Source organism: Pseudochaenichthys georgianus, chromosome 8, assembly GCF_902827115.2.
Source record: "Pseudochaenichthys georgianus chromosome 8, fPseGeo1.2, whole genome shotgun sequence".
NCBI classification, from domain to species: domain Eukaryota; kingdom Metazoa; phylum Chordata; class Actinopteri; order Perciformes; family Channichthyidae; genus Pseudochaenichthys; species Pseudochaenichthys georgianus.
This window is the reverse complement of record NC_047510.2, coordinates 19,113,645-19,126,416: the sequence shown is the minus strand read 5'-3', so window position 1 is coordinate 19,126,416 and position 12,772 is coordinate 19,113,645.

The window sequence follows — 12,772 nt, the reverse complement described above, 5'->3', positions numbered from 1 at the left end:
AGCTGCTGTAATCACTTCTATCTAGTTAATTATGTAAAACCATTCTTTTATCCTGGCGTCTCGCTCTTTATATCGTCCTCTCTCACTTGGTCTCTGTCATGGTCTCATCTTTTAAATATAACTGTTATAATAAAAGCAAAGGATGCATTGGAAATAAGCACTCGCACTGGGAGATATCAACCTGACGGAGCTATGCTGGGAATTGTCGGTCCAAATGGCTGCTTGGAGATAAAGCACAGTGAGAACTGAGTTTTCACAAAGGGCACTGCAAAGGGGATGAGATGTGATAGCTGCAGCAACAAAGCTCTCACCCCTCTGAAGAGTGTTTTATTAAAAAATAAAACACTCTTCAGAGGGGTGAGAGCTTATTTGTTTTTGTCGGAGGGCAATTTCAGCTCAGATGCATTTATTTTATAAAGCGCTTTTGCTTCCTTTCACTTTCAAGCTCATCATTTCACTTGCACACAATGACTTGACTTCCATCAAGACTATTACTATCATTAGTGGTCGTGTTTCAGTGTGATGGAAGGGAAGATGCATGCTGCAGGTTATTTGCAATGGAAGTAAACACCTTCAGCATGTCCCAAATGGAGAACACCTGGTAGTACTCTTTTTAGATAGACCTACATCAAAGCTCTCCTTCTGCAGCACTTCAGAGATTTTACCACCGCTACATGCTGTGCACACACAAACCCATGTACTCACCCACACATACCCTCACTTTTGTGACAGTGGAGAGTGAAATCTTGTGTTGCTCGGGAACTTTACATCACAGACTGTGAAATGGGGAGAAATAAAAGCCCTAGGTGGATGAACAAACATGAAGACGCCGCTGTTTCAATGGAGCAGAAAAAACAGTAGAGAAAAATGTCAACAGCAAATAGCTGCTGGTTTCTATTGCCGCAGGCGACATGGACTTTGGTTCTCTTATGTTTCTTTCCACCCGCATTATGCATCATGTTTTCATCCAATTAAACACAAACACGGGCTACAGAGAATCACTCAGGGAGAATCTTATCGTACTGCTCATTCGGGGAGAAACAGACGAGTAGGGATACACAGATAGGCGCGTGAGGAGAAGAAGAAAGGGATGTTTTGAGATAAAGCAACGGTCAGGTGTGACTGTGGATGTATGAATAGGCCAGTTGGCTTCACTCAAAACACGGACCACATAGAGCATCCCTGTGTACCTGCAAGCTTCCCCTCACGTCTTCATGTGTCTGTCTGTAGAGGGCAACGTTTTGTTTTGTTCTGGTACAGAACCATGAGCAGACTGCCATGCATTTCATCTATGGAGATTGATGATGTTTGCTGAATTGCTGAAAGAGGCACAGACATGAAGCATGGCATGGCCTCCTCGTGGAAAAAGCCCAACTGAATCCGAGTTGTCCTTGCCCTGGTTGCCTTGGTGACGTGCAGGTAGTAAAGCGAGACAGACCAACAGAGGGTGTGAAAAGCTATGTTTGAATCCATCTTCAGGCAGCAATTGAGGATTTCACACCTTCCCCTCTGGACACTAAGGGCGAGCATTGCTATGGAAACAGAGCACTCTTAACCTCTGATCTGAAGTTCTCCCCATCACTTGTTCTTAGTTTTTCCAGATCAAATTGCAAACGGCATTTCCTCATCTGTAAAAAAGGAGAGGGGGGATTTAGCGAGTTGTCTATGATTCTGATCCGACAGAAAAGACGTTTAAGAATGGACATTTTAAACAGCTTTAGATAAATCCTGTGAAAAACTGATGTCCACATTGAGCAATGTTGTGCCTGAGATATTTCCTGAACCTGAAATGTAATTTGTAGATAAAGTTTCTAATAAAAAGACAGGTAAATGGAATTGCATTGATACAGTGTCATAGTCTTCTATCCACTCAGCTCCTACACTTAATGCCAAGATTCATCCTATCACACACAATTCTGGGTTCAGGATCTTGCCAGAGGACACTCCGACATGTGGACTGAAGGAGCCGGGGATTGAATGCCTATCCTCCGATAAGTGGATGAGCCGCTCTACATCCTGAAGCACAGCCGGCCCAGTGAAGTGTAAAGACAAACTCAGCAGGTGCATTTGCTTTGGCAGTCCATCTGAACCAAGAATGTGCACCATTACTGATGAATGAGGTGTTTCATGCTCTTTACATAGGTGCGAGATGATTAGAGAACCATTAGAAAGTGTGAGTCTCAAATAAGAGCTACAAGCTGTGTTGTGAAATGTTTGCACACGGCTTTTGTGTTGGCTTTGATATCCGTGTTATGTTTGCAGAAGTGTCGGTGTTAACACTTCTCCATCTGTGTGTTCATTGACATGTTGATGTTGTAGTGAAGTGTATTTGTGTGTGATAGATTGCCTGCGAATTAATCAGTGAGTATTAACATTTAAGCCAAAGACTGCTTAAAATGATTTCATTTGCTTACCCAATATAGATTCAGGATTCTGGATACTTTCAGGAAGCATATGGTCTGCAATGATAACTGCCGCAACCGCAATAGCAGAAACATTATGAAGATCAATAACAACCACACGCTCTGTTATAGGACACACTCCAATGTTTGCTAGATGGACAGGGCAACTTGTGTTCTCCAACTTCACAAAATCCAATTAGACTGTCTGTGTGATGATCTACAATCTAGTCACTCACTGGGCCTATTCCCCTGTCTAATGTTCACATAACATGAACAAAAACTAAGCTCCACTTGCTCCGCCTCTGCTCTACAACTGTTCATTCTCACAGCGTGTTTAAAACTCTTCTTGCTTTACAATTACTCCAACAGAAACAACTCCTGTAAATTGAAAATCTATATAATAATAGGCTTGGCGGCGGTGGCTCAATACAAATAGTCCCATTTTAACAGCTGTGTTTTAAATGCTAAAGAAGTATACTTTTAGACAAGCCTGTAGACAGTCAGAGTAAAAAATCCACGCTCAGAAGAACAGAGAGGCTAGTGGTTGTTAAATGTAGTCCTCAGGCCATGATGTGTTGCATCGCCTCAAATATTTTAGCAACACACTCATACAGAGAAACACACAGAGAAATCCCGGATTAAGTCATAAAGCATGAAATACAATCAAACAACTGTAAGTCAATAACAAACATAAACACTGAGGGTAACCATGATAAGACAAGGAGTGGAAAAGAGAGAGAGATTGAGTTGATCTATTCAGAGAAGCTGAAAAAGGTCTAGAACGGAACAACGTGAACATTTGTGGTTTTACTGACACATCTGCCTAAAACAGTGCAGTCACATGTGAAGTGAAAGGAGAAAAGAGAGGGAGAGAGAGAGAGAGAGGGAGAGAGGGAGAGAGAGAATACAGAGACACAGAGCAGCCCTAAAGGCCTATTCCATCCTTTCTCTTGGCCTTCTTGGACTTCTTTTCTTGAGAAAAATGCTGCATCTTTGACAAATGGATTATGCTTTATTTGCATTTACTTCATAAACATTCCCCCAGCTCCCTCAACGCCCCAGGCCTCTAAACTGTGACTGTAGGGGAGATGGTCGAAAGCACCCAGGAGGAAGGAGGAGTTTATTTGCACGGTGTATAACATCAGCATGACCATTGAAAACACTGGCACTCACTCACCCCATGCAATGATTCAACATCAGTTGTACTCAACCTGGCAGCCATGGGCTGTTAACTCCCAGCCTCATGCTGTACTGTATGTATCTACTGTAAGAAGAGACATTATTCAGGATACACTACAGATAAATGAAGAAACAATAAAATGGATGAAAACTAGAGCAGAGGAAGGCAGAAATGCTGTATTTCCTGTGATCTTGTTTCTTTCTTTCCTTACACCCCCTCTCTCCCTGGATAACAAAATTGGAATAAAAAGGGATAATTGGTGATTTGCACAATGTAAACCATAAATAAACAAACACATTTGTTCAGGCTGTTCGAATGATGATACATCTGGAGAAGAAGCAACAAGAGCCTTCCAGTCCAAACATGTCCCTGTGTGTAAGGAATATTTAACTCTTTCTCCACGACACGTGATAAACTATAATAACGTTCACCACTGCTTTAAGAGATACCTTTGTATCCCTTTTACACCATATATTACTGTAGCTAATGTTGAAAAACCCACAACAGTGCACATTCACAATCTCCCCTGGCCTGGGAAAGACTTATTATTTCATTTAATTATCTGTTGGCTAACAACATTCATTATCTCCATTGTAAGCGGAGACAGAATAATCTTTATCATTTACCTAAACCTCAGAGAGTCCCTCTATTTTGGAATCTTCTAATTGGATATGTGTCAGCACTGAATTGATGGTATTATCGCTTTGACAGTCACCTTGATCTTTAAATGCAGAAAGTTATCACTCACCATTGGGCTTACAGTATGACATTATCAATGCTAAATGTCAGCTCTTTCTTGAGGTATCTGTCATTCTGGTGGAAACATTTTGTTAAGCATGCAGCATCATCACTGGAAGCAATGCTTATCTATCTATCTATCTATCTATCTATCTATCTATCTATCTATCTATCTATCTATCTATCTATCTATCTATCTATCTATCTATCTATCTATCTATCTATCTATCTATCTATCTCCATCTCTCTGTATGTATTTCAATCACTTGAGCAATAATACTTTCAGTGCAAGCAGGTCTCTCTCTTTCTCTCTCACACACACACACACACACACACACACACACACACACACACACACACACACACACACACACACACACACACACACACACACACACACACACACACACACACACACACACACACACACACACACACACACACACACACACACACACACACACACACACACACACACACACACACATACATACACACACGCAGGCACACACGCACACGCACGGCCAAGCTTGGTTGCGTCAAAGAGTGGTACTTCTTTCACTGTGTTCCAGGCACATAGACGTGCTGCTCCTAGCGTCGGTACCTTGCAAGCACAGCAGTCACCTTCCAACCTCTGCGACTCTCCTCCGATCCGTCTCGCTCAGTCGCAGTTATTTTGCAGGAGGGAGGGGACCGCCGATCTTCCTCTCCACACATTTATCTGCGGAGTTTCTCCACCGACGGAAATTGGGAGGGCTGCTAAAAAGTATATGCTCCACGAAAGACACGCGACTGGTGGCTTCACCGAGCAAGAGAGGTCTGCCGTGCGTCCTGGGGATGAGGTTGCTGGCGCACAGCCGACACAGCGTTAAAGGAAGCCCTCTGTATCTGAAGAAACCGCCCCAGTGAGGGACACGGACGGAGGGAGAGCTGCGGGAGCTGGTGTCGGCTGGGACGCTATCATTTCGACTAGGATGCATCTCTTCAGTGCCATGTTCCTGCTTGTGATGTTAGCTGTCATGCCCTGTGAGGTAAGGACCCTGGCTTAAACGCTTACACGTTATAAATAAGCATTGTTTAAAAGTTCCCAACATGTAGCCATTTAAGCAAGAACACACGGCTAACGAGCAGACTGTTACAAAACTGGAAACATCATTTAAATTCAGTGCAGTGCAAAGACTGGACAATGAATGTTGCAGCATTTAATAGAACATTTGCTATTGTTCAGTATGCAACCTACCGAGCTGATGATAAGCAAAGAGCATAGATAAACTTATAACAAGCAGAACTGCAGTTAATGTGAATCCAGCTGGGCTCACTTATCGTTTTATTCCGGGAATGTAAGTCTCACCCATGTTTCTGAATGGCATCTTGAAGCAGTATAGGCTATGTATTACAACTAGTGGACTAGATGACTGGAACATGGTGAGGAAATATTTTAAAGGAAAAAGAGTAATGATTTGACTGATAGGTTTGATGCCCTGGAGGTCGTTGTTTATAGCCCTTCCTGTCCATCTCTCTATCACTGACAGAGAGGTCCAAAGGCTCCTGGAGAGACACACACACGCGTTGATTAAGCTGAAAAGAACCGACACTGACAGTTTGTATACAGGATCTACAAGCCATGCGTAATTAGTAGTGTGCCATAGCAGCCAACAAACGGTTGTAGATCCTGGAGATGTGTGACGGGTGTCTGAGTGATTGTGTGGCGTGCTGTGTTGTGCATGACACTCGAGAAAGCTGCGTCCCTTTGCTAAAAATGACGAGCTTTGATGTGACCGTTGTAAATTGAAATGAAGGACGGAAAATTATTTGACCCAGAAAAGCTTTCCAAGGCAGAGAATTTGAACTTGCAGGGGTTCATCTGGTCATACAAGCAGCATGGCAGCCTACACAGGACAAGGTCTGCTTATAAAGTAGGTACAATGTGCCTGTTATTTAGGAGTGCACAAAAGGCGCCGATCTGTTGGATGGCACAAGTTCGCACCTTTAGCTCCATACAGCAGATACATTAAAATGTTCTACATTTCAGACTGAGGAACTATGCTGTAACATGTAAAGCCCATATGTTGCATGCAGCATACATTAGGGTTGTACTTGTATGGCATGTCTACAGGGCAAGCTGGAACTGCAGTTGACCTTTAACAAAAGCTACAGTATGTTTTAAGTCTACAGGATGTGCTGTACACCTGTGTGCCAGGTTCAAAGTATAACATGTACATCACAGATGGTATTAAACCAATTGATTTTATTCTGAGTGGTATGAAACAAGGCACAGCAGTTCCCAGGTCTCTAATTCAACAATCCGATTGAACACATCCCTAGCCTCACGATAATGACAAAATGAAACAATTCAAATGTGTTGCATTTTATCCTCCTATATATGTTTTTGCATGCATGATAACTGATTTAACCTTCCCTGAAAGTCCAAAACTCAAATGTATTAACTAAGCAAACAAAGTGTCAATTACAAAACGTGTTCTATTCTACACGCATCCACACAGCACTTTAGATGTTCTTCAATAAATTAAGAGGAATACATGTCACTGGCAAATACTTGCTAAAGTAACACAGACAATGTAGCTGATGACTTGCTCTCATCACTCAGCCCCTTCTTCAATGGGTTCACGCTGTAATTGGCCTTGGGGGACAATTTGTTGCAAGTGTTTGCATTAAATATTTAAAGGTCTGAAAGAAAATATGACGTGGAAGATTGCAAGTCAAACATAAAGAATTGATGAGTTGGTGCATATCCACTGCAATGACACCAACACTACTTTCCACCAGAGTCGAGATATTCACATATTTTCTGTCTCAGTCTCAGCACAAGCCTGTATGAAATATTAAGAGAGCTTTAATGAGACAGGTGCACTTGTTCGTTCACTGCACACGTTTGTTAAGTACCCATAAAGCCTGGGGGCCCTCAGTGTACAGATGGGCACCTGCTTGACCTTGCCACAGATGTCTTGTACATCAAGCCATGTATGACAAGAGGACACACTGATATGCGTGTATGTGTGTTCATGATTTTGGAAGTAATGGATTTACTATACACACACATAGTATACTGTAACCGGCTATAATAACACTTTTAAAAAAAACTATTTAGGATGTCTAACTTTACTGGATGATCTTAAATAAACCTTAAACACAACATATCTTCTCTTTAAGTACCAGAAAATCTGAGAATTGTGTGCTCAAAATTAGAGATGTCCCGATCCGATCACGTTATCGGGGATCGGAGCCGATCACGTGATTTTCAAAAGATCGGAATCGGGAGAAAAAAATCGGGGATCGGGATTTTTTTTTTTTTATATGTACATTTTTTTTTTTTTGTAATGTAATGTTACAAAACAAAAATGACCATGTTCACATCTTAAAGTCATCCTGAGGCCTTAGTTTTGGTTTAGAATTACACAACATCATGTATGTGCTGCTAATAGTAGCAGTAAGCTAACAAGAGGCTACGTTCAGCTGATGACTCGGGAGTCGGGACAGAGAAAATGTCAGGAGTTTGGAAGTATTATAAAAATGAAAGCGAAGGCAGTGTAACAGCCAGATGCAATGTTTGCAAGGCGGAGGTTCTGCGTGGTGGAAAGAACAGAGCTACGTTCAACACGACCAATCTAATACGCCACCTGAGAAACAAACACCAACAACAACACGACGAGTACACAACGGCCACTCAGGTAACGGCACTGAAACAACCGACACTTTCAGAGACTTTTAAAAGGAAAGAGAAACTGCCCCAGAACAGTGAAAAGGCCAAACAAATAACAGCCAAGATAGCTGAATTCATCGTGTTGGATGACCAGCCGTTATCTGTTACCTTCGTTTTCTCTTAATGCATTGCATAAAGATCGGATCGGGAAAAATCAGTATCGGCAGATTGTCAAAATCAAATGATCGGAATCGGATCGGGAGCAAAAAAAGGTGATCGGGACATCCCTACTCAAAATCTTTCTGCAAGGTGTAAACCAGGGGTACTCAAATACAAATCTTAAAGGTCCAAAATAAATGTTTCAATAAGACAAAGGTCCATTTATTACGGTCATTCAAACTTTTAAACAATTGCAACAAGATTCTTAACACGAGGTTGCAAAAACTAAAATAATCTGTATGCAGCAGTTTTCATTGTTATTGTGTCTGTGCTTGATCCCTCAGAGTCGCAGTGTAAGAGCTGCACAGTTATGAATAAAGGCAGCTGCACCCTCTTTCATTCAGCATTCCCATTATTGCTTTATAAATGTCTTGCCCCCTTGTGTGTCCACTGAGGTTCGTCAGGCCCAACACATCTTCAACAAACTCCCCCTTTGCCTCATCATAAAAACTCACAAACACCAGCAACTGAGCAATGTCAGCGGTGTCAGTGGACTCATCCACAGCTAAGGAAATGCACTGTGCATTTTTTATTCCATCACAAAGCTGATTAATCAAATCACCAGCCAGTATTTATGTTCTTCTGGTTGCTGTGGAATCTGAGAGGGGCATTTGCTTGATTTGACCTGTTATTTCCTCTTTTTGTTTGCCTTCAACATGGTCTCCATCACTTCAGTCATGCATTCTTTTATACTTCAGTTATTATCCAGTGGAGAGTCCTTACCTACTGGCCTAGTTCAATCAAAGTGGTTACTTTTTTTTGGCTGGGCAGTGAAGTTTTACACACCGTCTGATTTGACTTTCTCAGGACTTAAAACAGTTTTTTGGGGGCAGACCCCCTCAAAGAAAAAAATATATTTACACACGTAAGGTCATCATCTAATAGTTGTGTATGCTCATCCGTGAGCAGAGCATCAAGTTGACGTGTATTACAGCTGAATGCGGCGATTACCATTTTGTTCAGCAAAACGCCTCACAAACGTATTAAGATCAAAAGCTTTAGTGCGTTTTGATTCAATGCTGAGTACAGCCAAACTGACAGTCTCTTCTCTGTCTGTCACAATTCACATGTTAGGTCACGTTTGTAGTTTTTTCTGTGTTGGTGTTTTTCTTGTCTTTGGGTTTCCTGTCTTATTGTGTTAAGTGTTCACCCCCGTTTCCTGCCTGTCTGCTTTCTGTCTGTTTCCCTCCCTGATTACCCGATTGTGTTCACCTGTTGTCCTTGTGTTTCTCCTCCCCTGCCCGGCTGTTTCTCATTGTCATGATTACCCCTTCTTGTATTTAGTCTTGTCTCTTTCTGTGTTCAGTGTTGGGTCATTGTTTGTTGGTGACTGAGTTTACCGGTGAGTGTTCCGTATCTCGGCATTATCCTTATAATAAAGGGTTTCTCTTAAGTTATCTGCATTTGGGTCCTGCTTCCTTCACTCGACTGTGACACTGTCAGTGTCAATCAATCAATCAATCAATCAATCAATCAATCAATCAATCAATCAATCAATCAATCAATCAATCAATCAATGTTTATTTATATAGCCCAATATCACAAATGTTACATTTGTCTCAGTGGTCTTCACAGTGTGTACAGAATATCAGTATGACAATACGACAGTGTCGACCGCAAATACCTCATTCCTTCAGTGCTTGGGTCCGAATGCTTCTCGTTTTGCGCCGTCCCGTTCAAATGAAATCGCCGCCAATCATATGTCCACGCTCGCGCCAGGACCGGGGGATGGGTTACATGACGTACATCTGCTGCATTCACTTGCACTCGGACATTAGAGACTTTCTCTCATAAATGTCCGATGAGCGCTGTTTGCAGTCTATGGACATAGCGGATCATTTTGACTCGTTGCGTTGTGGCGATGTCTCACAGATAATACAGATAATACATATGAAAAGTATAATTTGCTCAGAGTCCAGAGACAGTTGTGGTCCGGATCCGGACCAGAGTCCGTACTTTGAGGATGCCTGGTGTAAACCATGTAAAGTTTTTTTTGTCAATTTATTGAACATGTCAGAAACAAAAAAATATAACAATAATATATAATATATATATATATATATAAAAATAATAATAATTTTCAGATAGTCTCTGTTCATGTTCAACAGGGGCAAGAAGAAGCTTAAAAAAACTTTTCTGGTCCTACCCCCTCTAACATATATTTTTCTTATAAAACATTAGGTCATCGTCATCAGCGACATGTTTGTCTTGTTAATCTTTTTTTTTTTTCTTTTTTTTTTACAAAACAATCAAAGAAATTACTTTTTACAATTACAAGAAATAACAACAAATGGGATTTTACAGGTCCTGTTCATAACCATTAATGATTTGACTCCTAAATAATACTTTCATTTTAGATAGACTTGTACAATATTTCAGTGCATCGTTACAGTTATTCCACAGACTAACACCTTTTGATGAGATGCAATGAAGTTTGGCATTTGTTCGTACGGGTGGTTAATATTATTTAGAAAAATACATTCCAAATATTGAATGAAAAACTAATTTTTACTCTTCTTTAAAATGATAGGATAATAGCATACATTTCTGTGAAACTCAGATTTTCTTTAGTCTGATTCAATAGCTTATTATTGAAAGCTTCACATTTTAAATTGAACAGCAAATATGGATGCCCAACCTAATTTATCTTGCTCCATTTAGTGTATATAAATGTGATTTCATGTGGCCGATGACTAACGTGAACAATGAGATGACTGGATATTCTGTTCATGTTTTCAACAAACAAAGGAATTTAACAATACAATTCAGTGTGAAACATTACTTTTATCACAAACAAAGCAACTGAATTTGGTTGGTGACAGCTGCCCTTAAACCTCAAGAATAAATATAACTGCTTTGTTGAAAACAAAGGCTTTGAATAAAACAAATCACATTGTGTTGTAGTCAAAAGAATGCTTCCAAATCAAATAGCTGTGTGTTGCACTAATATTCCTGTCCAAATGACAAAGTGATTTAAAAAGCTTGCTGGAGCCTGAATGATATGTGAGGTCATACTTTCCAAGGGGACCCAAGATTTCTTGAGTTTGTTTTCTGTAGCTGCCCAGTTTCTGTTTACGGTAAGATTGCTTAATGTTTTTTGAAAGATTTACAATCAGGTTTAGAGGCAAAGCAACTGCGTAAGGGGGTGCCAGAGGAATACAGTTATTGGTTTAGGATGTCTGGTCTTGAAGACTCCCAACATGGTTGAGAGTGATTGAAATAAACACTTGCTTTAGTGTGGCTGTACAAACATCAAATGCAATGGGGGAGAAAACTTGCTTGTCATTCTCAAAGAGTGAGTCAGATCACTGAGCAATTGGAAACATGTTTCAGTAATATACTTGATCCTTTCTCTCACCAGGGATCACGATAAACAATCAGGCCACTATTTAGGGACTTATTAAGCTGTGTTTACTCATTCCAGATAGGTGTGATGATTAGACCAGAAAATCACCCAGCCAAATTAAAGCTAAAAAGCAAGTACTGCAAAGGAGAGGGCTCTTCTAAATCACAACTAAAACACTAAACACTAAACCATCCTTAGGCACAAACATTACGTTTATTTACGTTGAATTAATGATACAGTACTTATTGCTGTGATATACAGTAAGTGTCACTGGATTGAAATGGTTTTATTGACGCAAATGATGGGGCCGCTATATGTTGCTATTTTGAGAAGAGTGTGTATCAGTATTATTGACAAACCTCACATATATTAGGTCTCATTCCACGAACAAATAGAAAAAGTGAAAGGCTAATACTATTTACTGTGTCTCTGCATGTGAGGACAACAACACTTCAGACCTCAGCTCAATCAGAGCCAGGCAGGACAAACAGCTGGTTGGATAATATCCAACAAGACAGCTTTTAAAAACAGATTTTTTTCAGCAAGACTACCTGTTAAAAGCTTTGATAAATATGAAGGAATTAATCTGGATGACAAAGTTTTGAGTGTATGTTTCCCAGGAGGAAGGACACTAGGTAGCAGGCTGGAGAAAATGTGTTCTGCCAAGCAGCAGCCTAACCTCCACCAAGAGAATTAAACAAATGTAAATCAGCAAGAGTAGGGGTGTAAATCTGCCAGTGAGCGGCAAGGAGACACACTGAACTATAAAAAACACCTTGCTATGCTGTGACAGAACCCACGTTTGCTAAATGACTAACACTGCATGACCACGAACAAGCCCTTGGAAGGTCAAGCTGCAACACACAGATCAAACTATAAAACTAAAACAAGGAAATTACATGTTTTGCATGCAGATTCGGCTTAATGTATCATGTAATAATGTTAACATTCAAGTACACTAGTGTGGCTATAAGATGAGTCACAAATGAATATCAATAATATGTAAGTTTAGTGTAGTTTTCTCTGTAAAAAAGTATAACAGACACATTTTTGCTGCCCGTCAGTCACTAACAATAATGTCGAGCACAATGTGGGTGAGTAAGTGAGCAGGTTGGGCTTGAGGAGCCACGATGCCTGCATCCACCTTCATGCACTCGCTGTAAATATGAAAAGGTGCTTCATAATCAGCCGCAGATAATGAGTTTGATTCAGTGCTGCTTGAAGAG